Consider the following 26,874-nt stretch of genomic DNA (forward strand, 5'->3'; position numbering starts at 1 on the left):
AGTAATTTTTCACTACAGAGTGCTGTCTACAGGGGGAAAAACTGAAAAGAGTAAGTTTTAGAATCATAGACCAAACAATAAACCAAAGTTTTTATATTCCGCCATTCATGTACAAATTAACATAATATTAAAATGACCCATTTTTAATATACTTTAACCACCTTTGGGATTTATCCATAGAATAATGAAGCCAGTGTTGCTTCTCTTTTATGTTACTACTTTGTTCATTTACATGTATATCACAATCAGTGAGGCAGAAAGATTAGGAAACTGGAAGAAGGCAAGATTTAGTTTTAAAGAAACGTGAATTAATGTTTCATCAATATTTTACTCCTGCTCTATATGGAACATTGTAGGGACTATTAAAGAGAGTCCAGAGAGAATTCAGCCTTTTAAGTAGGTCAAGCTTTATATGCTGCAGAGAATAATCTAAAACTGTATAGTATATTGGATTAGGGTTCTCCAAGGAAACAGAATCAATAGGATGCACACACACGTTCATTTACCCCGAACGACAGGGATCTGTTCTTAGAAATGCATCTTTATATACTTACACAAACCTGACTACATGGTATATAGCTTGCTGCACACCTAGGCTATATAGTATATTACTGTTACAGATGTAGTATGTCATTGACTGAAATGCAGTTATACTGTATATGACTGTATATGTGTGCATATATATGGGGTCTGTCCAGAAAAAGTCCAGCCACTGTTAATATAATAAGAATGGTTTGCAGGACATCAATGTAACCTGGTAGCCAAGGAGAGTGGACTGGAATGCACATGTGTGAACAATGATGACTTCACTGTACTAGCAGGGCAGTAGATGCCATTGAGTGAGCATCTACTGCTCACTCTGTGGTTGTCATATTCAAAATGAGTGCGTATAGCAATGAATCTGCATCAAATTTTGCATTAAGCTTGAACATTCCTCTGTGTAAACTATTTGGATGATTCAGAAGGCCATAGTACTGGGCAGCTGGTGAATGGCAGCTTCTTCACAACAACACATCTGCTCATGCATCACATCTTGGGCAGAGTTTTTGGCAAAACATCAAATCACCCAGGTGACTTAGTCCTCTTGCAGTCCAGATTTGGCTCCCTGTGACTTGTGGCTTTTCTCCAAAAACTAAAATCACCCTTGAAAGGGAAGAGATTTCAGGCTGTCACTGAGATTCAGGAAAATACCATTGGGGTGGCTGTTGGTGATTGGGAGAACTGTTTGAGGTCCCAAGGTGCCTACCTTTAAGGGGACTGAGGTGTCATTGTCCTGTGTACAGTGTTTCTTGTATCTTGTGTCTTCTTCAATGAATGTCTCTGTTTTTCATACTTCATGACTGGCTACCTTCTAGACACCATATACATGCACACGCATTATACTTGTGTGTGTGTGTATATAGTGTGTGTATGTGGGAGAGAGAATGTGATCAAGACAGAAGGAGATTTATGTTAAGAAATTGGCTCATGTGATTGTGGAGGTTAGCAGGTTGAAATCTGCAGGGTAGACTGGTTGGCTGGGAACCCAGATTCTGGAGTTTGAGTCTGAAGGCAGCCTGTGGCAGAATTCTGTCTTCTTCTAGAGGAGAATAGTCTTTTTTATTAAGATCTTCAAATGATTAGATGAGGCATGTACATATTATGAAGGGTAATCTGCTTTACTGAAAGTCTACTGATTTAGATGTTCATCACATCTAGAAATAAACCCTCACAGAAACATCCAGAATAATGTTTGACCAAGTAAGTTGGTATCGTAGCCTAGTCAAGTCAATACATAAAAGTAACATCTCATGTAGTGAAGAACCATTTTGACTATGATTAAATGTCAAACCATAGCCCTGGTTGGTGTGGCTCAGTGAATTGTGTGCTGGCCTACAAAACAAAAGGTCACCAGATTGATTCCCAGTCAGGGCACATGCCTGGGTTGTGGGCCAGGTCCCCAGTTGGGGTTGTGTGAGACGCGAGTGATCGCTGTATCTATCACACATTAATGTTTCTATCCCTCTCTTTCTCCTTCCCTTCCCCCCTCTCTAAAAATAAAATCTTAAAAAATGTTTTTAAAAATTTTATTTCTTTATTTTTAGAAAGGGGAAGGGAGGGAGAAAGAAGGGGAGAAAGGCATCAGTGTGTGGATACCTCTCATACGCCCTGCACTGGGCACCTGGACCGCAGCCCTGGAATGAGCCCTGACTGGGAATTGAACCAGCGACCCTTTGGTTCATAGGCTGGCACTCAATCCACTGAGCCACGCCAGCGAAGGCAGTAAATAAAACCTTTTAAAAAAAAGTCAGACTGTAAAGAATATTGGTTAAATGCTGTGGGTGGTAAGAAAGGGAAGGGGAATCTTGTTTTGCTATTTACAGGCATACCTTGGAAATATTATGTTCCAGAGTATAGTAAAGCAGGTTGCAGTCTTTTTTGCTTGTGGAAGGCTTGCATTCAAGTTGTAAAAAAGTGCAACACTAAGAAGCGTAATAAAGTCAAGTGCAGTGAAATGAATTATGCTTTTATTTGCTCACAGAGGAGATGAGCTTTGAGATGTACTCATCTCAGGAACTTTCTGAAGGCCACTGCATTTTTGGGATGTGTACAGAGTGTGGAGAGCATGCGAAGAGGAAGGATCTGAATGAACAAGGGTAGAGTCGACTGTGGCATGTATAGGGGTCCTTGAGAAGATTTGTTCTGTCTGGACAGACGTATCTCAAACAGTGAGGGAGGTAAAAATGAATAGGAGAGGCTAGCCCCACTCTGATTTCTCCACCTTACTGCATTAAGTAGATAAGATGCTCCAGCCTGAGATGACAGCTGGCTGGCTCAGCTGTCTGCATAACCAGCATTATATTGCTATCTTATATAGTGTGATGTGCCGAGAATTCCTTTTGCAGGAAGCACTTCAGATATAACTGCATTAGTGTTTCTGTTATAAAATGTGGACAAAGTTATTTCCCTTTATCAACTGAATAGATATGCTTCAAAGGATCTATGTTTTTGTGAAGAAACAAGGGATCTTAAATGGTGTCAGTTATTGCCAGAAGTAATTCTAGTCTCTAAGCCTTGAAATGTTTCTGGATCCATTATTCTGAAGTAGAGACGGAACCCAGAACTCTTCTGATTTTAGATATAGTCAGTATAAAAATACTCTATAACTTAAATTTAAAAACTATAATTTAAAAACTCTACTGATAAAAATAATAATTGTTATCAGAGAAAAGGCTAGCCCAAACCCTATGCGGTAAATTGATACAAAATGGCCCCTAAATCACATCTCCATGTCTTTACCCCTTTGTAGTGTGACTCTGCTTGTTTCTCTCATCAAGCAGTAGAGTCTGTTTTCCCACTCTTGACTCTGTTTTCCCACTCTTGACTCTTGAGTTTTGCCATGTGACTTGAACTGGCCAGTGGGACATCAGCAGACATGATACATACAGAGGCCATATGTGCAGTGTGCCAGTCCTCTTGGGATGCTGTTGTCACTATGTGAAGAAGCCTTCCTCCTAGGAAGGCTTCATGGAAAGTGAGGTCCTACCTTCCTCATTGAGCCCAATCCCCAGCTGTCCTGAGCCCAATACAGCAGCATGAGTGAGTTAGATAAGAGCCTCAGAATAGCTGCCTAGCCAACCCATGGAATCATGAAGTAGGAAATCATTGCTGTTTAAGCAACTAAGTTTTGGGTTGCTCATTCCTGGGCAAAGCAAACAGAACGGTCCTGTGATAAATGACTAAAGTCTGTGCCTGTAATTCTTTTTTTAAAATATTTTATTTGTTTTTAGAGAGGGGAAAGGAGGAAGAGAAACAGCAGTGTATGCTTGCCTCTTGAGCACCCCGTACTGAGGGTCTGGCCTGTAACCCATGTGCCTTTAATTCTAATCATGGCTTCACTACTGCAAACCCTGAAGGAGTCCACAGTCCAGTAAGGGAGGTAGAAATGTAAGCAGGTCACTTCCATATGGTGTAGTGATTGCTCAAGATGGGCTCTTGGCAGCTATGGCCTTGAGCTCCACTCCATCCTTCTTTCTGCATCTGTTAGGATCAGACACTGTTCTTTGCAAGAAAAGCGTTGAAGAGCACTTGGAGGAATTAGAGGAAGTAGACTATTTCTCTACTTCAGTGAACGTGTTTTCCATCTCTGAAGTCAATCAGGCTCCACACTTCCCTTTATCATCAGTGAAAGAGCCCAAACAAATCTCCTCTTTCCCTTTTGTTAACTGAGTATTTTCAGTATTCGTGTATCTGCCCTGTTAGCAAGGGAATATGCAAAGCTATTCTTTAACTTCCCTCAGGTTCTGAATCTTCTGGAAAATATAAACATTGGTTCAGGCTCTTTTCCTAGTAATCAGGGTTGGTTCACCTAATTTGCTTAATGACGGATTGTCAAGCTCAGCTCCACCTGCCTCATGTTACCTTCTCACTCACTTGTGACCAGCCTTGCCTCCTCCTGTTGCTCTGCTCCTTGGAATTCTAAGTTGCACGTACTGGCCTTCAGTCTACAGCATATCTCCTCCCTCCTGGCTAAGCATTTGCATTTGGCCAAGGACTTTTACAGCACCAGGCTCTATCAGTTTTCCATAGGAGCCCATTTTCCCACTGGGTAGCATTGTTGGGAATACCTGGAGTTCACTCTGCCCTTATTCTTGGCTTTAACCTTTGAAGTTGCATGTTTGAAAATTACCTTGAATAATCAACTGGAATAATTTAAAGATGTAGCTATAGTTTTTTTACAGCTACAATAGTGAAAGGCATGGACTCTAGTTTTGAAATGGGATATCTTTCTGTGGTTTGTGATAATAAATTTGTAAGTGAACTCAAAATGATAAAGTTAAATATTAGTTGTAAATTAGACCCAACATTTTAGGGTGCATCTTACTGCCTTAAAATATTCACTTTGGAAATAACTAAATAATAATTTTTCTTGAATTTTTAGCAAGTATATTAATTACTTTGATCAGATGTCCTTCATATAGACAAAAGTGCAGTAAAAAGCCTGTTACTAATTTAATATCTTTTTTTTTTTTTTAGTTTTTTATATTTTTTATTATAAAAGTAAAAGAAAAGAGGGCAACATACAACTAGTGGTATATTTGACATTGTATTTGAGAAACCAGCGCATCAGTATCGGTTTAATAGAAGTAGTTACAATTCTCAGAAGTTCTCCACATGATGATCAGATATTTTGGTTCTAATTTTACTGTTAATGTGTTTCATTCTTTTTTTTTTTAATTTATTTAACTTTTATTCAAGTACAGTTTTCTTTCTTGTATTNTACAACTAGTGGTATATTTGACATTGTATTTGAGAAACCAGCGCATCAGTATCGGTTTAATAGAAGTAGTTACAATTCTCAGAAGTTCTCCACATGATGATCAGATATTTTGGTTCTAATTTTACTGTTAATGTGTTTCATTCTTTTTTTTTAAAATTTATTTAACTTTTATTCAAGTACAGTTTTCCTTCTTGTATTCCCAGCCCTGCACCCCGCCCAGTGCTCCCCACCCCCCTCCCCTCTCCGCCCCCCATCTTAGTTATTGTCCATGTGTCTTTCATACTAATTTAATATCTTAAATGTGGGGTCCATGTTATCTTGTTTATTCATGGAGATTTTTAAAAAAGATTTTATTTATCTATCTTTAGAGGGGAAGGGAAGGAGAGAGGGAGAGAAATATCAGTGTATGGTTGCCTCTTGTGTGTCCCCTGCTGGGAACTGGCCTGCAACCCAGGCATGTGCCCTAACTGGGAATCGAACTGCAATCCTTTGGTTCACAGGCCCACGCTCAATCCACTGAGCTACACCAGCCAGGGCTATTCATGGAGATTTTAATAACTCTACCATGACAAAATGAATAACACACCAGGTTTTGTCTTTCCAAGAATAATGCTACAGAGAGATAAAAAAGAAAAAGAACTGCTTAGTTTAGGTTCACCTTGTAAGCCTCCAACAGGCTATCGTATTTAGTGAAATATGGCTGTGAAACCTGAGCAAGTTGCTTAACTTCTCCAAGCCATGTGCGAAATGGAGATAAAAGTTTCTCTCTAACTTCTGGCACTGCTGTGAGAAGTAAATGAAATAATTCATGTAAAGCACTTATGACGTATGTGCTGTTTTCTATTGTTTTTTTTTCTTGTAGCATTATTATTTACAGGTTGTATTTTTGTACTTTTAAGTTTGTTCCTCCTGTTTCATGATCTGTTTAAAGTGCTTGACAAGAAAAAGAATTCTGAGATGTTTGAAATTAAATTACAGCAGCCAGAGTGAGAAAAAGAGACAGACTGGTTGCCCTATTAATAGCTGTGGACCAGCGAACGAAGTACTGCTCATATTCTGTTGGAATTTTGGATTAATTTATAAGTGGCTATTTCCGTGACATCCAAAAGAGAGAATAGCGGAGGCAGCACTACACCCCAGGAGCCTTTGCTTCTTATTTACACATGAACTTTTCAGACTTGCCCACAGTCTATTCAAACACTTCTTTCTTGAACTCTGCATTTATCCCAGAATTGCCCTGCTTTAGCTTTCCCATCCCCTTTTGTCTATAGCTATTATAGGTTTTTTTTTCATAATGCTTACATGTTTCTCCCTTTCTACTTGATTTATGAAAATTGCCAACAAACTCTAGGACAGTGGACATGCTGTCTTTCCACCTAGCCCTACTGTGGGTGGTTCACACTTTATGCCCGAGGACCTGGTCTTTCCCTCTAGCAATGGACTAATAAACCCTTTCTTTTAAAAAAGACTTTAAGCCAGGGGAATTAAAACTTGTTAAAAGCACATTTATACTTTGAATTTCATTGTTTACTTATCTGCAGCATTTCTTATTTATTATTTGTTATGTAACATTGATTTTATTTTTTTATTATCTCTAGGCATGCTCCAAATTATTCTAGGGAATTTTTAAAACGGACAGAATCTTTTGTTTCTGAGTAAACTCGATCTAGTCTGTGAGATATGTTTGTGTGTTTTGTGACTTTGTTTCTTCACTTTTGGTAGTTGCATACATATTTTCTGGTAGTTAACTGCTTTATTCTGTTGCATTTACAATTTTAAATTCATTTTGATATTTTTTAATAAGTTTATAGTGTTAACACACCAGCTCTGGATCATAAAGCTTTGTCTCATACTTTTTTCAGTGGGTGGTGTGTAGAAACCTTTGGTGTTATTCTACCATCTTCTCTAAAATTCTAAGAACTTTGAAGTTTAACTTTGAGCTTTATTTCAGTAAAACATTGGAATAGGGTAGTCTTATTCACCTTACGGTTTGCGCTTGCTACCCAGTAATCTAGTGAAAGTCAGATGATGGCCATATGTGAACTGCTTGTGATGCAGCTTTCTTTCCTGGTGTTATAGAACAGAAAGAGTTTATTTACCTGGCATTAGCAAAGCCAAACACTAAACACTGAGAATTGCAGTGGACCAACATTGGCTATTTTACTGTGAATGGTGTCACTCAGAAGGACTAGAAGCTAAACTTAAAACCCCAATCTCTTCAATGACAAGTATGTTATGGATTATATAGGGCAAAATCACAAGACACCATGGGTTAGGAGTTTGGGGTTGTGCTGGGAGCTGATTGATTGGAGGTGAGGTAAACGTGGTAAATCATTTCTTCAGGTCTTGAGGACAGCTCTGAGGTCTGTTCTGTTGTTCCTCTGTTTGGCCTTATGGGAAAGTAGCTGGGAAGTTGTTCCACCGTAAGGCTCAGGAACAGAAATGTAATTTAGGTCTAGATCTTAGCTTTAGCCTGTCAGAGATTCAGACCTTGTGACTATTAGTCGGGTCTTGGCTATTGTCTTCTTCCTTAGGGTTTGCTGATTATGGAGGGGGTGCAGGAAGGTTAGATCTCTAAGCAGTGTGGAGCGAGAATGAGAGATATGATTTTCAGAGCAAGGATTTAGAGCTAGATTTAATCAGGTCATAAGGACCCTTAGTTTCACTGCCTTGAGTGAAGGGAATAAGGGCTTTGAGGTGATACTGTTAGTGTGATAGTATGTTTTGTGCCATTATTGGAATATGTAGCTATGTCTTTGGTGACCTGCTACCGATCCTACATTGGATTTTTGACTCAAACATTGAAATTTCTCATCTGTAATTTATGAAATTTAAGTTTTCCTCTGTCTCAAAAGAGCTTTTATTAGTAATTCTTAACAACTTGTGGACGAAAAGGAACACATGCCAAACCAGACAAGTTCAGGGGAAGCGTGTATGGTGGCCTTACAAACTCAGAGACCAAAGTTACTACTTAGGATGGTCTGAAATGAAAACTTTTTCACTAAAAGCAGTCCATGGCAAGTAGTCATGTCCAAGGCTAGAATCTTTCCTGACAAAAGTCATTCTTCACCTTAATTGAGCCTGTCTGTTGTCTTTTTGCATCTAACATACCTGATAACATTGTTTGAATATTAAAGTAATTTCCCTTTTTCCAGACCTCTCAAAGCACAGTCACCTCAACCAGAGGAGAGTCCACAAATGTCCTTGTTGTTACATTAATTTTGACCATTGATTACCTTATATCCACAAATGTAAATGAACTTACTTGTCTTACCTGTCTGTTCATTTTACTTTTTATCCAGTTCCAAATATTTCCCCATTTTGATTTTTCCTGCTTCCCTATTCTATCACCAGTAACCTCCTTATGCCTCCTCCTTTGATTTTTATGTAAAATCAGTGGTAAAATAAAAATAAGTGGTAAAACTGTCATTTTCTGGTGTATTTTCTCAATCTATCTAGAGTTTTGCCCTCTGGCAGTTGTTGTTAATTTGCCTCAAATAACATGTCATGTTTCTAACATTGACATTCATTTGGTGTAGTTGGCAGCATTCCAAAGAAGCCCACCCAGGGACCTTGCAGACCTGCACTTATGGTAGGTGTCAGCAGGAGCCCATTGTGCTCCTTGTTTTGTGTCAGGTAAACTTGGTTGATTTTCACGTGGAATTCCGGACTTCACTGTTTTAAGGTAAGAGGCCTTGATTTTATTTGAGCCCTATTTTAAAAAATCCTCAAGTTTAAGGGTTGACAGACAATCTAGGCTAAGGCAGGACTGGAGGAAAAGTGGGTGGCTCATTTTTAACTTTGGCTTTTCATTGGATGTGCTTTCTGAGAGTCTGAACAAAAACCTTTTGTTGGATAAATGAGAACCTGAACTCATTCTGCTCCAAAGGGGCACTTCCTCCATCCAGTTCAAATCTTGGGTAGGAGACTAAGATTATAGGAGACTAAGAATCTTTGTGGAGCTGTTAGGAGGTATCTCCCATGATGCGCTCCATCAGGGATTCTGACTCGACTAATTATTTGACTTGTCCAGAACATGCACATAGTGTTTGATTACTTAGCATTTTGAGTACTCATGACCATATTAGACTGCTGGTAAAAAGAAACTGAGCCATGTAGGAGGGTTTGAGATGACTCGGGAGGTGACAGCCCCTTGGAGCTGAACCCACAGACAGCAAGCACCCTCTCAACCCAGACTATAGATTCCAAAATAAAACTAAAATTAACATGGGAAATCCTGCCCCCAAGTCCAGAAACCCACAGACCCCAGCCTACGATAATACTTTTGTAGATACACAATAAGTAGGAATACTTTACTTACAAGTGCTTTACAGAAGTGGGAAGATTTAGCTAGAAAAGACATCAACTTAAAATGGCCAAAATAAAGTGTTCTTTGGTACCTAAATTAATTTTGCATGCAAAACTGGAAAATTCTGGCTCTATAGTTAAACTGAATGGGAAGCATATTTTAATTGTAAATTAGAAGCTTCTAGGAGGAGCACAGATAAATTCTTAAAAAAAAAAACAAAACAAACAATAAGAAATTTTAGAGACCATCTCTGAACTAAAGGCTTCTGAAGCTAATCTGTGCCAGCTCCCCATCCCTCCCCTTCTACAGCTCCTTCACTGTGTTTGCTCTCCGAGCTTCCTTGTCCAAACTTGCCCTCCACCTCCCTTCTATATTCTGTATATTTTATCTATTACCATTCCTTACTGACCTAAGAAAATGAGAATAAGAAGTCAGATGATGATAGTCCTAAATTTTAGTAGCTTCCCTTGGAGGAAACCTGGTCTCAGGGAGAGAGCAATCAACCATTGTATATATTCCTTGGACTTGAACAGAATTAAGGTTAAATACCTTAACTACTAACTAAGGAAAATTTCTAAAGATTTTCCCGATTTTCTCCAGGACCCTAATGGGTTCACTAAGAAATTTAATTGAACTGTTAGAACATGTAATCCTAGTTCTTCTGACCTTTTCCAGTTAATATACCTACTATTTCTGGGAGCAAAAGCAACAGAATTACCAAATAAGGTTTGCAGGAACACTCCCTTAGAGGAGTCTGTTCACTTTAAGGAGGGTTATATGACTCTGAAATAGGATTTAGAGAGAGAAAAGAGGTATCTCATTGTGGTTTACAGAAGCAAGTATAGGGCTTCTTCAAGGATGATGAGAAAGCATTTCCCCTTCTTACTAATAGTTTAGAAGAAGTTAAAATTACCATAAAAAGGGGGAAAATTTCTAAGGCCCTTGAACTACTGGGACTACTTTATCTGCTCTTCACACACCTAAGTTGGAGTAAACCTTCTGTGCAAGTGGTAGGGATGACTAATCAACAAATGTCTGTTTTGGTTGATACAAGTCAGAACCTGTATCCTTCCAACTAGGGAATATTATGGGGCTGGATGGATATCTATTCTATCATCTATCCCCTGCAAAATGGAATTTATTTGCAAAAAATTGTCTGTGTATTCTTACATGTTTAAACTTCAGTCACCTTCAAAGTACTTTCCATTTGATGCCATACACCTACCTTGATGTTTTCTCCACTGCTGAAAACAATTTTTATAAATTTTGGATATTAATCTGTTATCAGATGTATTGATGATTATGTTCTCCCATTCTGTGGGTTGTCTTTTTATTGTCAGTAATCATTGACAATAAAACTTTTGGGACTACATCAAACTAAAAACCTTTGCTGTGCAAAAACTTTAGTTTGATATAGTCCCATTTGTTTATTTTTTATTTTGTTACCCTTGCTTGGGGAGATATATCTGATAGTATATTGCTATGGGCAATATCCAAGATTTTGCTGCTTATGTTTTCTTCTAGGACTTTTATAGTTTCTGGTGTAACATTTAAGTCTTTGATCCATTTTGAATTTATTCTTGTCTGTGGTGCACAAGAGCATGGTCTAGTTTAATTTTTATGTACTTATCTGTCCAATTTTCCAAGCACCATTTATTGATGAAACTATCTTTAGCTCATTGTATGTGCTTGCTTCTTCTGTTTGCTTCCAAATACTAACTGACTGTAAAGGTGTGGGTTTATTTCTGGGCTCTGTATTCTATTCCATTGATCTATGTGATCTTTGCCAGTTCTGTGCTGTTTTCATTACTGTGACTTTATAGTATAGTTTGATATCAGGTAGTGTGATTCCTCCAACTTTTTCTTTCTCGGGATCACTTTTGCTACATGGGGCCTCTTTGCTTCTCTATAAATCTTTGAAATATTCATCCTAGTTCTGTGAAATATGTCCTTGGAATCTTGATAGGAATTACATTGAATCTATACATAGCTTCGGGTAGTATGGACTTTTTTTTTTTAATTGTTGTTTGAATAGAGTTGTCTCCATTATCCTGCTACCACTTTTGGGTGCCCCACTCACCCTCACCTTCTACCCTCAATCTTCCCCCCTTTAGTTTTGCCCATGTGCCCTTTGTGTTCCTTGACAACTCTTCCCCATTTTTGCCCATTATACTCCTACCTCCCATGTGGTTACTGTCAGATTGTTCTTTATTTCAGTGTCTCTGGTTATATTTTGCTTGCTTGCTTGTTTGTTTTGTTGATTAGGATCCACTTATAGGTAAGATCATATGTTTGTCTTTCACAGACTGACTGACTTCCCTCAGCATAATGGTCTTCAGTTCCATCCATGCTGTTGCGAAATGTAGGAGCACTTTTCTCTCTGTTAGGTACTATTTCATTGTGTGAGTGTACTGTAGTTTTTTGATCCATTCATTTACCTAGGTTGCTTCCAGCACTTGGCTATAGTAAATTCTGCTACTGTGAACATTGGGGTGATAGGTACTTCTGAATTAGTGTTTCAGAATTCTTAGGGTATATCCCAGCAGTGGAATTACTAGGTCAAAAGTTCCATTTTTAGCTTTCTGAGGTAATACCATACTGTTATCCATAGTGGCTGCACCCTTTCTACATTCCCACCACCAGTGTACTAGAGTTCTCTTTCCTCTACAACATTGCCACCAGCTATTGTTTATTGATTTGTTTATGATGGCCATTCTCACTAGCGTGAAAAGGTATCTCATTGTGATTTTAATTTGAATCTTTCTGATGGCTAGTGATGCTGAGCATCCTTTCATATGTCTGTGGGCCCTCTGTATGTCCTCCTTAGAGAAGTGTCTGTTCAAATCTTTTGCATTTTTTAATTGGATGGTTTGTCTTCCTGGAGTAGAGTTGTGTAAATTCTTTGTATATTTTGGAGATTAAACTGTTGTCAGAGGTATCATTGGCAAATATATTTCCCCATACAGTTGGTTCCCTTTTCATTTTGCTGATTTTTTCTTTAGTCATGCAGAAGGTTTTTAATTTCATGAAGTCCCATTTCTTTATTCTTTCCTTTTTGTCTCTTGCTCTAGGGGACATATCGATGAAAATATCGCTCCATGGAATATCTAAGATTTTCCTGCTTATGTCTTCTTCCAGGACTTTTGTGGTGTCATGACTTATATATAAGTCTTTTATCCACCTTGAATTTGTTTTTGAGTATTGTAAGTTGGTGGTCAAGTTTCTGTGTTTTTCTTTTTCTTTTTTTCCCCCAGCATGTAGCTGTCTAGATCTCCCAACACCATTTGTTGAAGAGGCTCTTTTTTACTTTGCTTTATGTGTCTTCCCCCTTTGTCAAATATTCATTGACCATAGAGACATAGGTTTATTTCTGGGCTATCTATTCTGTTCCATTGATCTATGTGTCTCTTTTTATGCCAGTGTCAGACTGTTTTGATTACCATGGCCTTGTAATATGGTTTGCTAACTAGTATAATGATCCCTGTTACTTGGTTCTTCTTCTGAATTTGCTGAGGCTATTCAGGCTCGTTTATGGTTCCAGATAAATTTTTGAAATGTTTGTTCTATATCTGTGACATGTGTCATTGGTATTTCAATAGGGATTGAATTGAACCTATAAATCGCTTTGGGTAATATAGACATTTTGATGATGTTCATTCTTCTAATCCATGAACACGGTATATTGTTTGTGTCATCTTTAATTTCTTTCTTCAGTGTTGTGTAGTTTTCTGAGTACAGGTCTTTTAGCTCCTTGGTTAGATGCAGTCCTAGGTACTTTATTTTTCTTGTTGCTCTAGCAAATGGGAATTTCCCTGACTTCCGTTTTTCATATTTCATTGTTGGTATAAAAAATGCCTTTTATTTCTGCATATTGACTGTGTATCCTGTTACTTTGCCAAATTCACTTATTAGGTCAAGTACATTTTTTTAAAGATTTTGTTTATTTATCTTTAGAGGGGAAAGGAAGGAGAAAAGGAGAGAAATGTCAATGTATGGTTGCCTCTCGTGAGTCCCCTTCTGGGAACTGGCCTGCAACCCAGGCATGTGCCCTGACTGGGAATCGAACCATGATCATGTGGTTTGCAGGCCTGTGCTTAGTCCACTGAGCTACACCAGCCAGGGCTCAAGTTCATTTTTTTGTGGAGTTTATAGGCTTTTCCATGTACACTGTCATGTCATCTGCAAATAGTGATACTTCTGCTTCCTCTTTTCCAATTTGGATGCCTTTTATTTTTTTTCTTGTCTGACTACCGTCACTAGGGCTTCCAGGACTATGTTGAATAGGAGTGGTGAAAATGGAAATCCTTGTCTTTTTCCTGATCTTAGTGGGAAAGTTTTTGATTTTTGCCCATTGAGTATGGTGTTGGCTGTAGGTCTCTCATATATGGCCTTTATTATGTTGAGGTATGCTCCCTTTACTCCCACTTTGCTGAGTGCTCTTATCATAATTGGGCGCTTACCTTATCAAATGCTTTTTCCTTATCTATTGATGTGATCATGTGATTTTTATCTTTGCTTTGGTTTATGTGATATATTACATTTATTGATTTGCAAATATTGAACCATTCTTCTTTCACCCCTGGTATGAATCCCCCTTAATGTGCTGTATGATCTTCTTTATGTATTATTGGATGCAGTTTGCCAGTATATTGTTGAGGACAGTAGTGTTTATGTTCATCAGCGATATTGGCCTGAAGTTTTCTTTCATTGTTGTGTCTTTATCTGGTTTTGGGATTGGGATGATGCTGGCTTCATAAAGAGAGTTTGGGAGTCTTGTTTTTTGGAATTTTTGAAACAGTTTATGAAGAATAGGGCTTAGGTCTTCCTTAAATGTTTTGTAAAATTATTCTGTGAAACCATCCAGTGCAGGACTTTGTGTGCTGGGAGTTTTTTGATTACTGCTTCAATTTCATCAGTTGTCATTGGTCTATCTAGGCTTTCTTCTTCTTCACTCACTTTTTGGAGATTATATTTTTCTAGAAATTTGTCCAGTTCACCCTCGTTTTCAAATTTCTTGGCATATAGTTATTCATAGTAATTTCTTAAAACTCTTTGTGTTTCTGTGTTATCAGCTGTAATCTCTCCTCTTTCATTTTTGATTGTGTTCATTTGGTTTCTCTTTCCTTTTGTCTTGATGAGTCTCCTTAAAGGCTTGTTGATTTTGTTTATCTTTTCAAGGTGCCAGCTCCTGGCTTTATTGATCCTTTGATTTGTTCTTTTAGTCTCTGTGCCAGTTAATTGTGCTCTGATATTGGTTATTTCTTCCATTCTTATTCACTCTGGGCTTTGTCTGCTGTTGTTTCTCCAGTTCTTGTAGTTGTAAGGTTAGGTTGTTTATTTGAAATGTTTGTATCTTTTTTAGGTAGGCCTGTATCACTATGAACTTCTGTCTCAGGACTGCATTCCCTGTGTCTCATAGGTTTCAGACTGTTCTGTGTTCATTTTCATTTGGTCCAGAAACTTTCTGATTTCAGTTTTGACCCATTCATTGTTTAATAGCATGCTATTCAATCTTCATGAGTTTGAGTGTTTTGGAGTTTTTTCCTTGGTTGGTTTCTAGTTTCTGGCCTTTGTGATACACGAAAATGCTTGATGTGATTTCAGTTTTCTTGAATTTGTTGAGGCTTGTTTTGTGTCCTATCATGTGGTCTTTGAAAATGTTCAATGAGAATTTGAAAAGCATGTGTATTTAGCTTCTTTGGGATGAAAGGTTCTATATATATCATTAAGGTCCTTTTGATCTGGGGTATTGTGCAGTGCTGCAGTATCCTTGTTGATAATTTGTTTGGAAGATGGATGCAGACTGTGACCAGCGGTTTCTGTGGTGTTGTGGATGCAATGAACAAATTCACACGGACTGCAGAAGTAGTCCTGTGGAGAAAGAGATGACATGGCCACTCTCTAAGTGAGAGAATGCCCTGACCCATGCCTGGACAGGCTTTTATTGCTTTTCTGGGAGCATTATATCAAAGAAAGTCCTCATTCATTATGCACAGGTTTGCTTTAGGTGATTACCTTTTACAGATAACAAAGAAAATGATGTTGCAAATGCAAGGGAAAAAGTGGTTGAACTGGTTACACTCTATTCTTGGGTGGTTTAGCACAGACTTTAGTAAGTTACTTGAAAGGTATGCATTAAGCATTTGCTGCCTTAACTCAGGGTGCAAGAGTTTTAGCAGAAGCAAGCCTGAAAGCAGCCTAGATCTAATGCAGGCCTGGTTCCCCATGGGAAAGCTGATTTGTGGGCCTGGCTCCTGTGTGCCACCTCGGGCCTGTTGGTTTTCTGAACCAGGGCAGAGCTACATTTGCCATTGCCACATGGGCTGGTTCCCTATAGAAGATCAATGTGTTTTTGACAGGGGGGTGTTAAAATCCCCTAATATAAGGGTGTTGCTGTTTATATCTCTCTTGAAGTCCTCCAAAATTTTCTGAATATATTTGGGTGCTCCTATTTTGGGTGCATATATGTTTACAATATTTATGTCTTCTTGATGGATTGTTGTCTTGAATATTATGAAGTGTCCCTTTGTGTCTTTTTTTATGATCTTCGTTTCAAGTTTGTTTTTTTCTGATACAAGTATTGGTACCCCGGCTTTTTTCCCTGTCCATTTGAGTGGACTACTTTTTCTTCTAACTCTTTATTTTTACTCTGTTTAGGTGTTTTGTTCTGAGGTGGGTCTCTTGTAGGTGGCATATGTGTGGGTCATGTTTTCTTATCCATTTAGCTATCTTATTTCTTTTGGTTGCAGCATTTAATCCATTTACTCTTAATTATTATTGATAGTTACTTATCCATTGCCATTTTATCCCCTTTGTACCTATGTTACTGTCTGCCTCACTCTTTCCTTCATCATCTTCAACAGTCCTTTTAGCATATCTTGCAGTGCTGGTTGGTGGAGATGTATCCTTTTAGTTTTCTTCTGTCTGGGAAATGCTTTATTTCACTTCCCATTTTAAATGACAGCCTCTCTGGTTAGAGTAGTCTTGGTTGCAGGTCTTTGCTTTTCATTTCTTGGAATATTTATTGTCATTCCCTTCTGGCTTCAGTTTTGTAGTGTTTCAGTTGAGAATTCAGCTGCTACCCTTATTGAGGCTCCTTTGTATGTTACTTCCTGTTTCTTCCTTGCTGCCTTTAAGATTCTCTGTCTGTCTTGGAATTTTGCCTCTTTAATTATAATGTGTCTTGGAGTGGGCCTCTTTGGGTTCCTCTTGATTGGGACCCTCTGTGCTTTTCCTGGGCTTGTGTGACTTTTTCTCTCATCAAATTAGGGAAGTTTTCCATCATTACTTTTTCAAACAGTTTTTCTTTTCTGTGCTTGTCTTCTCTTTCTCGTTACCCTATGATACAGATATTACATTTCATGTTGTCCTGCAGTGTCTTTAACTCTTTTTCATTCTTTTTTAAGTCTTATATATTTTATTTGTTCTTTCTGGGAGTTCTTTTCTGTTTTGTCTTCCAGCTTGCTATTTAGATCCTCTGGTTCATCTTGTCTGCTTTTGTTCTTTCTATTGTATTTTTCAATTAAGAAATTGTATTGTTCACTTCCTCCTGGCTCTTATTACTATTTTCTGTCATTTTTCATGGTGATATAGTTTGTAGTAAGTTCTTCGTAGCTTTCTTTAGTTTTTGGTAGTTTTCACTAAAATAATTGAGCTTCCATATAACCATTTTGTTGAACTCAATATCTGTTAGTTGTCTTGCCTCTTATTTGATTTAGCACTCTTTGAGGATTCCTCTTTTCCTTTAGATTGGGGGTTGTTTCTTTCTCTTCCTATTATTTGTGAGACTCTTCTTGTTTAGTTTTGCTTCTTAATTGATGTTTTGATTCCTTGACTTTGTAGTGTGATCTTTTATGGTAGGAGACCTGTGAGATTCAGTGGTGTAGTCAACTTGGTTTCCTGAACCTGATGCTCTTAGCATGCCTTTTATGTTGTTTATGTTGGCTCTCTGGGTGTAATTGGGTTTTGATTGTTGTTGGGTTGTTCTTTAGTGGATCCTTCCCCCTAGCTGGTTGATTGATAGTCACTGTGCCCGCCATGTTTTGTATGCTGTTTTTCAGGTGCTGCCAGAACAAAACCAGAAAGCCCAGGAAACAAACCACGTCTGCAGAAATAACTCCACCCCTGCAATCCCACTATCAAAAGCAATTGACCCAGCATTGATAAGGGTGTAAAGAGATTAACACTGTTATAGGAAACAAGAGAAATAACCTGTAATATAAAATCTGGTGACTTAATATGTACAAAGTTGATGGATAAGAAATGAATGTTAAAAGCTACACAGGGAAGAAAATATTGCTAATCACAGAGAAGACTACAGTGGAATTTGTCTACGTAGCCTCTAGAATTTACCACTGTTTTTTCTTTCTGGTTCTGCCTCTGGTGATGTCAGAAGTTGACCCGTCCGACCTTAGGCAGTCTGCCCGGGAACTGCCAGGGAACTACTTTCTGTGGGTGTCTCCTTCAGTTGTTAATCTAGTCACTCTGCATGCAGTAGTCAGTCTTAAGCACCATAGGGCGGGACAGAATTCCTCCTGGGGTCGGGGCCATTGTTTCCCTGCAGAATGGCTGCTGCCAAATGGGAGCGGACTCAGCCCAGAGGTCCCAGTGTCTACCCTCTGAGTTCTCTCCCCATAGCTTCTGTTTCTAGTGTCCACTTAGGCGTCTCCAGCCCACTCTGCCACCGACATTGCCAATGCCCCAGGTAAGTGGCTGCCAATGAAAATTTGTGTGTTGGCCCTTTAGATGACCCTTTGTGTCTCTAGTCGTCTGACTCTGGCAGAGAGTACCCCTGTGCTTTTCGCCTCTGTTATCTGTGTACTTTTCCCAGTTGTTATCTGTGTGCTTTTCGGGCTCTGGTGCTGTTGGCTGGGAATCCTAGCTTAGGGTTTAAACCCGATTCTTCTCAGGGGGAGCCAGTCAGTTGCTTAATTATCCCTCCAGTGCTGCTGTCTGTGGGCACCTAGCCAGCCTTCTCTAGTCCTTGTGGCACTCCCGACCAATCGGGTTTTACTGATTCTGATTTTTCTGTTTGTCTGAGGTTACAAGGCTCCTCTCTTGCGAATGTTCAATTGTCCATTCCTGTTTATTTTCCCCACAATTTAGGTGTAATTCCAGATTAGTCCTGGGAGGAGGTTAGTGTGGCTTCCATTTCCTCTGCCATCTTGCGCCTCTAATTTTAGCTCTGAAAAATATACATTTAAACTATAAAAGTTTTATATCTTTACCAAAGGTTTAGAAATAAAGCAATGAAAATCATTTATTTTGCCGTATTATTGAACTATTTGCTTTTTAATGAATTTCCTTCTGGGATTTTTGCTCGTGTGTATATAACATAGTTATAATATATGTAAAATTTTATCAGCTGCTTTTTATCATACTCATATTCCTTTTTGCTTCTAATGCCCATATAATATTCTTTCAATTTCACTACACCAGAATTTACTTAGCTTTTCCCAATTTGGGGGAAATTAAGGATATTCCTATTTTTCTTTGTTGTTAATGTTATATTGAAAATTTGGGTGCTTTTCTATTTTTGTATATTGGGTTAACCAAAAAGTTTTAGTTTTGGTTAGCATAATATGAAAGACACATTTTTCACTTTTACCAATTACTTTATTGATTTGAATATTTTGAGTATGTCAGCTATCTCCCATCTAGTATAAACTTAATTGTTGTAAATTAATATCTCGATTTGATTGCTATCAACTTCAACTCATCTACCTGATTGTGGAGCATCGTCCAGTGAGAAATCTCCAGCATGAAACTCCACAAATACCTTTTGATATGTTTGATGATTCACAGAACCTTTTCCATATTTTTACCTTCTTCAGATAATAAAACATAATGTGCCAAAAATGTTGCGCATTTTCTTGTCTTCAATATTGAAATAGCTATACAAAAATTCACCAATTTTGCTAAATTTTTAAAATGCACACTGATACAACTGTCACAATACAATTTAAGAAAATCATTTCAACTGAAGTTAAAGACAACTAAGCACTACTACTGCCATGTTATCGAAAATATCAAGTGAACTTCTTGGCCAACCGAATGAATATTGTCTCAGGTTAAGTTTCCCAAAGGTGAGCTCTTCACAGTTTCTGAGCCCTCTTGCTATTAGGTTTCCATGATGGGCATTTTGAGTGTATGATTCTATCACAAGAGGACCATGATACACAGAGTCAGTATATATTAGTGATTTCCTGAAATTTTACAATTTTGTATAGGAAAAAATGGTTCTCTGAAATTTTGCCTTTCTTGATGATTAAAATATTAAGTGAGGATCCATGCTACGTCTCATCTGTGAAGTGTTTGTTCCTAAGCTCTGACCATGTATTTATTGGGATTTTAATTTTCATGAAGCTGTTTGTCTCAACTTCTTTCATAAAAAGATACTAACTTTATGTCCTGTGTTCTACAAATATTTTAAGTCTTTTTTGCCAGTGTGTGCATTTTTGTTTTTAATTATAGTATTATACTATGACTTTTTTCCTTTTTTGATTTTTTTCTGTGCTAATTTAGGCTCAAAAACTCAGTTTTCCTTTTTTAAAATTTATTTATTTATTTTAGTTTAGGCAATTATTTGATTTATTTTTCTTTAATTTAATTATTGTTCAAGTATAGTTTTTGTCTTTACTCCCATCCCAGCCCACCGCCCACACTGTGTTCCCCACCTCCCTCCCATTTCCATCCCCCTTAGTTGTTGTCCATGTGTCCTTTATACTAGTTCCTGTGAATCCTTCCCCTTTTCCCCTGAAATTCCCTGCCCTCTCCGCTCTGGTCACTATCTGCCTGTTCTCTATTTCAGTGTCTTTGGTTACATTTTGTTTGCTTGTTTGTTTTGTTGTTTAGGTTCCTGTTAAATGTGAGATCATATGGTATTTGTCTTTCAACACCTGGCTTATCCCAACACCATTTTATTGAGTAACTTACTCCTTTCTTAGAATTTTGTGCTTCTTCTATGATCTTATGTATAATTCAGTCAGTTTCTATACTATCTTTTTTATCTTTTAACAGTACCTTTTTGTTTAATAATAATTATTTGCTAGTAGTGGTTTACTATTTCGTAGGACTCAACTACCTATTGCTTCTTTTCCAGTGTTTTTATTTCATCATCTCATTCTTATGCATAATTTTATAATCATTGTGTCAAATAAAAAAATCTTGCTTTGATTGGAATTACACTAAATATTTGCTTTAATTTGGGGAGAAAATAACTGATTAATATTTAAACATACTCTATAATCACTGAATGTTTAAAATCACTGAATGAAAATTCTTAAGTATCTTTTATGTCATTTACCCTAATTATTTTAGTTTATTGTTTTGTTGGTGTACAGGAGGGTTGGTGACATAATGTGTTTTGACCTTAAAAAGAAAACAGCCAGTTATGTCACCTGCTAAATGGTTTTATTCATGAATAGCGAAGAATTACAATTTGAGACAAGCAAACTATAGGAAAATCCCAGGTGTATCCAGCAAGAAACTGGGGAATGTTACTTTATAGAGAAAAAGGAGGAAGTTGGGAGGAGTCATTTTGAATGAAAGTCGTTTGGAAGAAAGCAGAGTTTAGGATAGTGGAGTGTTTCCCATTGTCTGAGCTTGTCTCTGGCCCAGGAGAATTCTGTTGAGTCTGTAAATAATGGCTCTTGTTAGGGTCTTTAATTGATGTGTGGTGGTAGTACATAAGGGCTCTCCCTTCTGGCCTCCTAACTTCATTTTAATAGAGGTTCCATTTATACTGTTTCACAGTTACGGTATTTTGCCATGTATGATGAGCTCCCATGTATAATGCCCAGTCACATTTTTGTGTGCATTTTACATGGAATTATTATACCCACGATATGTAATCATTATGCTCATGTATAATGTGCATGCTTATTTTTCCCTGAAAAAGTGTCCATTATACAGGGCAAAACACAATATATACCTTATTTTTAGGACAATAATATATACACCAGACCATAAGATGCACCTAGGTTTCAGAGGAGGAAAATAGGAAAAAAATTTTGAAGCAAAAATGTGGTAAAATATTTCATAACCTGTGATGCCACTCCACTGCCACCTGCGCCTCCCCGCCCCCCTGCAAGCCAGGTAAGCTACATTCAGATTACGCACCCCTATTTTCCTGCCAAATTTGGTGGGGGGAAGTGCATTTTATAATGTGAAAATACAGTGCTTTTTTTCTTATACTAGAATACTGACTTTATACAAATGGTTATGTTTTTAACTGATTCCATTAGTTCCTAGAAAATCCTTTGGACTTTAGTTCTTTCTTTGTACTATAAAGTTCACTTCTTATTTTTAGTTATTGAGGGGGACTTGGGCCAGTGAGGTCCCTCAGGCCATCACAGATGAGAATAGAGTTATCCTGGATATAGTCTTGTTGCTCCATCAGGAAAAGTGGTGGTGATTCCCTCTAGTGGAGAATGCCCCAAGCCCTTCCCCAACACAGCTTTTGTTAGGGTAGTGAAATGCAGGGGGCTATGGCACACTTGCATAGCTTATCAATCAGTGTCCAACAAGGCTATAGTCATAAAAAACTAACACTATCTATAAATAAAGAAACAGAATTCTTTTCAGGTTGGGGTCTGCGAGACATGCTGACACCAGATGGCTGTAAATGTGTATATCATGAAGTAGGAAGTTTCACTCCTTATGTCTTAAACTCAGACATCTGGGTTTTACTGAGAGGGCCTATCACTGAGCACAGCCAGCTTCAAAGAACCAAAATGTACATTTTAGGCCTGATTTCCACAGGACCCTTTATGTTAGAATCAAGTCATGCCTGCCACCTTCATCATGGCCTGGTTTTCCAGGGAGACTTACCAGCCCCTTTCAGAGCTTGCTCTCAACGGGGCTACAATCTCCAAAACCACACAGAGTAGTCCCCAACATGTTACCATAGCAGAAAAATTCTATACATTAAATAATAGCAGTGGTAATGTACTTATTTTGCTTTTAAGTTTAATTGGAATGCCTCAAGAGTTTTGCCATGTGAGTATGAAGTTAAATTTGGATTGAGAGTTGTGCTTTTTAAAAGTTAGGAATCTATTATTGTTTTTGAAAAAATTATAAAATTCTGTATTGGTAATGGGTTTTATCATTTGTTTATGGCACCTAATGGCATAAATGACTCATATCGCAGGTTTTCCCTGTAAAATTGGTTTTGTTCTTGGGTGTTCAGGTGTCTCGGAATGCTGGTGCACGCTGCTCACTGTGTAGATATTTTGGGTTTCCCACAGGCATGTCAAGCAAACTGTGCCCATGGTGAGCACCCTTATTTCTCACTTCTCCTATATCCCAGTCTTGTAAATGCACAGCTAGAAACCAGGGTATGGCTTAGACCCCTGACTAGATTATGTCATTTTTCCACTTTTCACTGCTTGAAGTATGGCCTTGATCATTCAGTGCTGTATATTTCAATTGGTCTCCTCACTTCTACTTTTTTTCTTTCCTTCTGTGTCGGCTAGTTGCTGTGCGTAGACTTCTCTTTTTTTATATCTATATGAAACATGCTTCTGATAGAGACAGTCTTGACTTAAAATTATTTGAGTGCCAGTCAGGCTGTCACGATTCAACAATTCACAATAGGGAGAAGCAGGGCATTGCTGGAACCTGTGAGCAAGGGTTCAGGGAGGCATGTAGACCTGGGGTGACTGCCCTTCAGGGAGACTGTGACTGGCATCTTTGTCCCCGGCATTGTTAGAAGGGGCAGAATTCTTCATTGACCATCTGGAAAGCACTTAGAACATTTTGATTTTTAAGGCACGCTGGTTATCGTGTGGATCAGACCTTCCTACCTCTGCCCTTATAGGGATAGCATTGTTAACCTTGCTTTCCCTCAGAGTCATGCTGCTTAAGGTCCTAGATAAACATCAGAAAGGAGTTGAGGTCCCAATTGTATAAATCTTGTGTCAAATTGAGATGTAGGAAGACAGAAAATAGTACTGGAAAGACAAAGCAAACAAATTGGCTTTTGTGAAGTAATGAGAGAGAGGAATCACTGCACATGCCTGAAGAAGTCAGGCTGGAAAATGTGCTGATGTTAAAACCCTCCCCTTTGTGCATACGGACACAATCTTATTTGAGCCTCACAGTAACACTGCAACCTGAGTAGAGATGATCACCTTTTTGTTTTACAGATGAGGAACCACAGTCACTGAAATTTATCAGTTTGCCCAATGTCACAGTTAGTAATAGAGTCAATACTTAGATTTCTGATTGCTGTTTTTTTTTCACTTTCCTGTTACCTTTCTAAGAACTGTAAGAGTGATAGAATAATGATGGCCATCTCCATTTCATCCAGGTAAATTACATTAGGGATGGCACAAAGGACAAATAAAATTTTATCTTTCTTAATGTGTCTTATTTTCACATTCTTCTTTTGAACAGCTTTGTTGAGATATAAGCCACATCCATTGCAATCCACTCATTTACAGTGTGCACTTCTGTGGCTTTTAGTATACATAAGAATTACACAACCATCACCATAATAAATTTTAGAACATTTTCATTACCCTAAAAAGAAACCCTGTTAGCCATTACTCCCCAACCCCGTCCATACCCCAACCTTTGGCAACTACTATCTACTTTCCGTCTCTATAAATTTGCCTATTCTGGACATTTTATGCAAATATTATCATGTGATATGTGGTTCTTTCACTTAGTATTATGTTTTCAAGGTTTATCCATGTTGTAGCATATATTTGTATTTTACTCTTTATTACTGATTAATATTCCATTATATCCATAAATTTTATTTATTCTTCTGTTTATTGACATTTGAGTTATTTTTCTTTTTGGCTATGAACATCCATGTATATATTTTTATGTGGGCATACACTTTCATTTATTTGGGTGTGTATATACCTAGGAATGAAGTAACTGGGTCATATGGTAACTCTCTAATATTTTGAGGAAGAGCCAAACTTTCAAAGCAACTACATACATTCCCATTGCTGGTGAAGGAGGTTTTCAATTTCTCCACATTCTTGCCAACACTTAACTATCCATAATTATCCATAATTAAAGTGGTATCTTAATTATCCATAATTAAAGTGGTATCTCATGGTTTTGATTTACATTCTTCTATTGGCTAATGATGTTGAGCAATCCACTTTACATTGGGTTCTCTTTTTACTATTAAGTTGTAACAGTCTTTTATATGTTCTAGATGAGAATCTCATACTAGTTATATGATTTGCAAAAAAAAAATTCTGTCCTATTGTTGTCTCCTCACTTTTTTACTTTAAGTGGTTTTTTTATTTTTCATTTATAGTTAATGTACAATATTACATTAGTTTCAGATGTACAACCCAGTAACTAGATTTTATATAACTTACTAAGTGATTACCCTGATAAATCTAGTACCCATGACACTATACATAGTTATTACAGTATCATTGACTATATTCCCTATGCTGTACTTTACATTCCCATGACTGTTTTGTATCTACCAATTTGTACTTCTTAATTCTTTCAGATTTTCCACCCATCCCCCCTACTCCACTCCCATGTGGCATCTATCAAAGTGTTCTTTTTATCTATGAGTATGTTTTTGTTCTGCTTATTCATTTATTTTGTTTTCTAGATTCCACATATAAGTGAAATCACCTGGCATTTGTCTTTCTCTGTCCGACTTATTTCATTCAGCAGCATACCCTCTAGGTCTGTTGTTGCAGATGGCAAGATTTCATTCTTTTTTATGGTTGAGTCATATTTTGTTGTTTATATGCAACACTTCTGTAGGGAAATGGAGTCAGTCTGACTCCCTCACCCAGATATCTGGATAATTTAGATGAGCATGTTCCCATATCCTTGAGATTGGGTTGGATAAACTGTTCCCATAACCTTGAGTGGGCCCTTTTGCATAGAATAAAGTTCTGTTGTATAATATCTTGTCACCCTGCCAACTCCGTGTGCATGTAGTATATGAGGGAGTTGGGACCCCTGCTGGTGCGGCATGTGGCTGGTGACATGCTGAGACACACAGTGTGACACACGGCCTGCAGCATAGTGTACATGGATTGCCCTACCCTTGAATAAAAGGAATGTCAGACATTCTGATGACTCTGCAAATCTTTTTCCATCTGCCTGAATCCAGAGTGAGCGAGCCTGTTTGGCCTTGAATGGTCGCAACACAACTTCTTTATCCAGTCACCTATTGATAGATGCTTAGGTTGCTTCCACGTCTTGGCTATTGTAAATAACGCTGCAGTGAATGTATGAATGTACATCTTTTCAATTTAATATTTTGGGTTTTATCTAAAAGTGGAATTGTTGAGTTCTTCTTCGTCTCTTGTTATATACAATTTGTTTTAAAGTCTGTTTTGTTTGGTATAGGTATTGCTATCCCAATTTTATTATTTCCATTTTCAAGAAATATATTTTTTTATTCCTTTACTTTCAGTCTATATCCCTTTCGATCCTATATATGATTGCTGTGGCTAGTGCATCCAGTACTATATTGAATACGAGTTGTGAAAGTGGACACCCATGTCTTGTTCCTAATCTTAAGGAAAACGCTGATAGTTTTGGCCCATTGAATATGACGTTGGCTGTGGGTTTGTCATATGCGGCCTTTATTATGTTTAGGTGTGTTCCCTCTATTCCCACTTTGCTGGAAGTTTTTTTTCATAAAGTGATACTGGATTTTATCAAATGCCTTTTCTGTATCTATTGATAATTTCATCCTTTTGTTTATATGATGTATCACATTAATTGATTTATGAATATTGTACCAATCTGATATCCCCAGAATAAATTCGAATTGATTATGGTGTATGATGTTTTTATTATTTTGCTGGACCTGTTTGGTAATATTTTGTAGAGGGTTTTAGCACCTATGTTCATCAGGGGTATTGATCTGTAATTTTCTTTCTTTGTAGTGTCTTTATCTGGTTTTGGAATAAGGATGATGCTTGCCTCATGAAGAGAACTTAGACATCTTCCCTCCTCTTGAATTTTTTGGAATAGAGTAGGTGTTAGTTCTGCTTTGGATGTTTGGTAAAATTTGCCTGCAAAGCTATTCAATGCAAGGTTTTTGTTTGCTAGGATATTTTTGATTACTTATTTATTTTCATCAGTTGTAATAGGTCTGTTCTGGTTTTCTGATTCTTCCTGATTGAGTTTTTGGAAGATTGTGTGTTTATAAGAATTTACCCATTTCGCCCAGGTTGTCCAATTTATTGGCATATAGTCGCTCATAGTGTTTTCTTACAATCCTTTGTATTTCTTTTGTGTCAGTTGTTACTTCTCTTTCATTTCTGATTTTTTAATTTGGGTCCTCTCTTTTTTCTTG

At 37.7% G+C, this 26,874-nt stretch overlaps 1 protein-coding gene across 3 annotated transcripts in view; it reads left to right on the forward strand.

Moving 5' to 3' along the window:
- The window catches only part of MARCHF8 (membrane associated ring-CH-type finger 8), a 160,671-nt gene that overhangs the window by 55,150 nt on the left and 78,647 nt on the right, over positions 1-26,874 (forward strand). For 2 of the 3 annotated variants that reach the window (XM_037056708.1, XM_037056710.1), the window contains exon 3: positions 8,800-8,852. The exons of the other annotated variant lie outside the window; for it this stretch is intronic. The gene's annotated coding sequence lies outside the window, so the exon portion shown is untranslated. The remainder of the gene's footprint in view (positions 1-8,799; positions 8,853-26,874) is intronic. 3 annotated transcript variants of the gene reach the window in all.

Source organism: Sturnira hondurensis, unplaced genomic scaffold (assembly GCF_014824575.4).
Source record: "Sturnira hondurensis isolate 20B ecotype Veracruz unplaced genomic scaffold, ASM1482457v3 Scaffold0009125, whole genome shotgun sequence".
NCBI lineage: Eukaryota > Metazoa > Chordata > Mammalia > Chiroptera > Phyllostomidae > Sturnira > Sturnira hondurensis.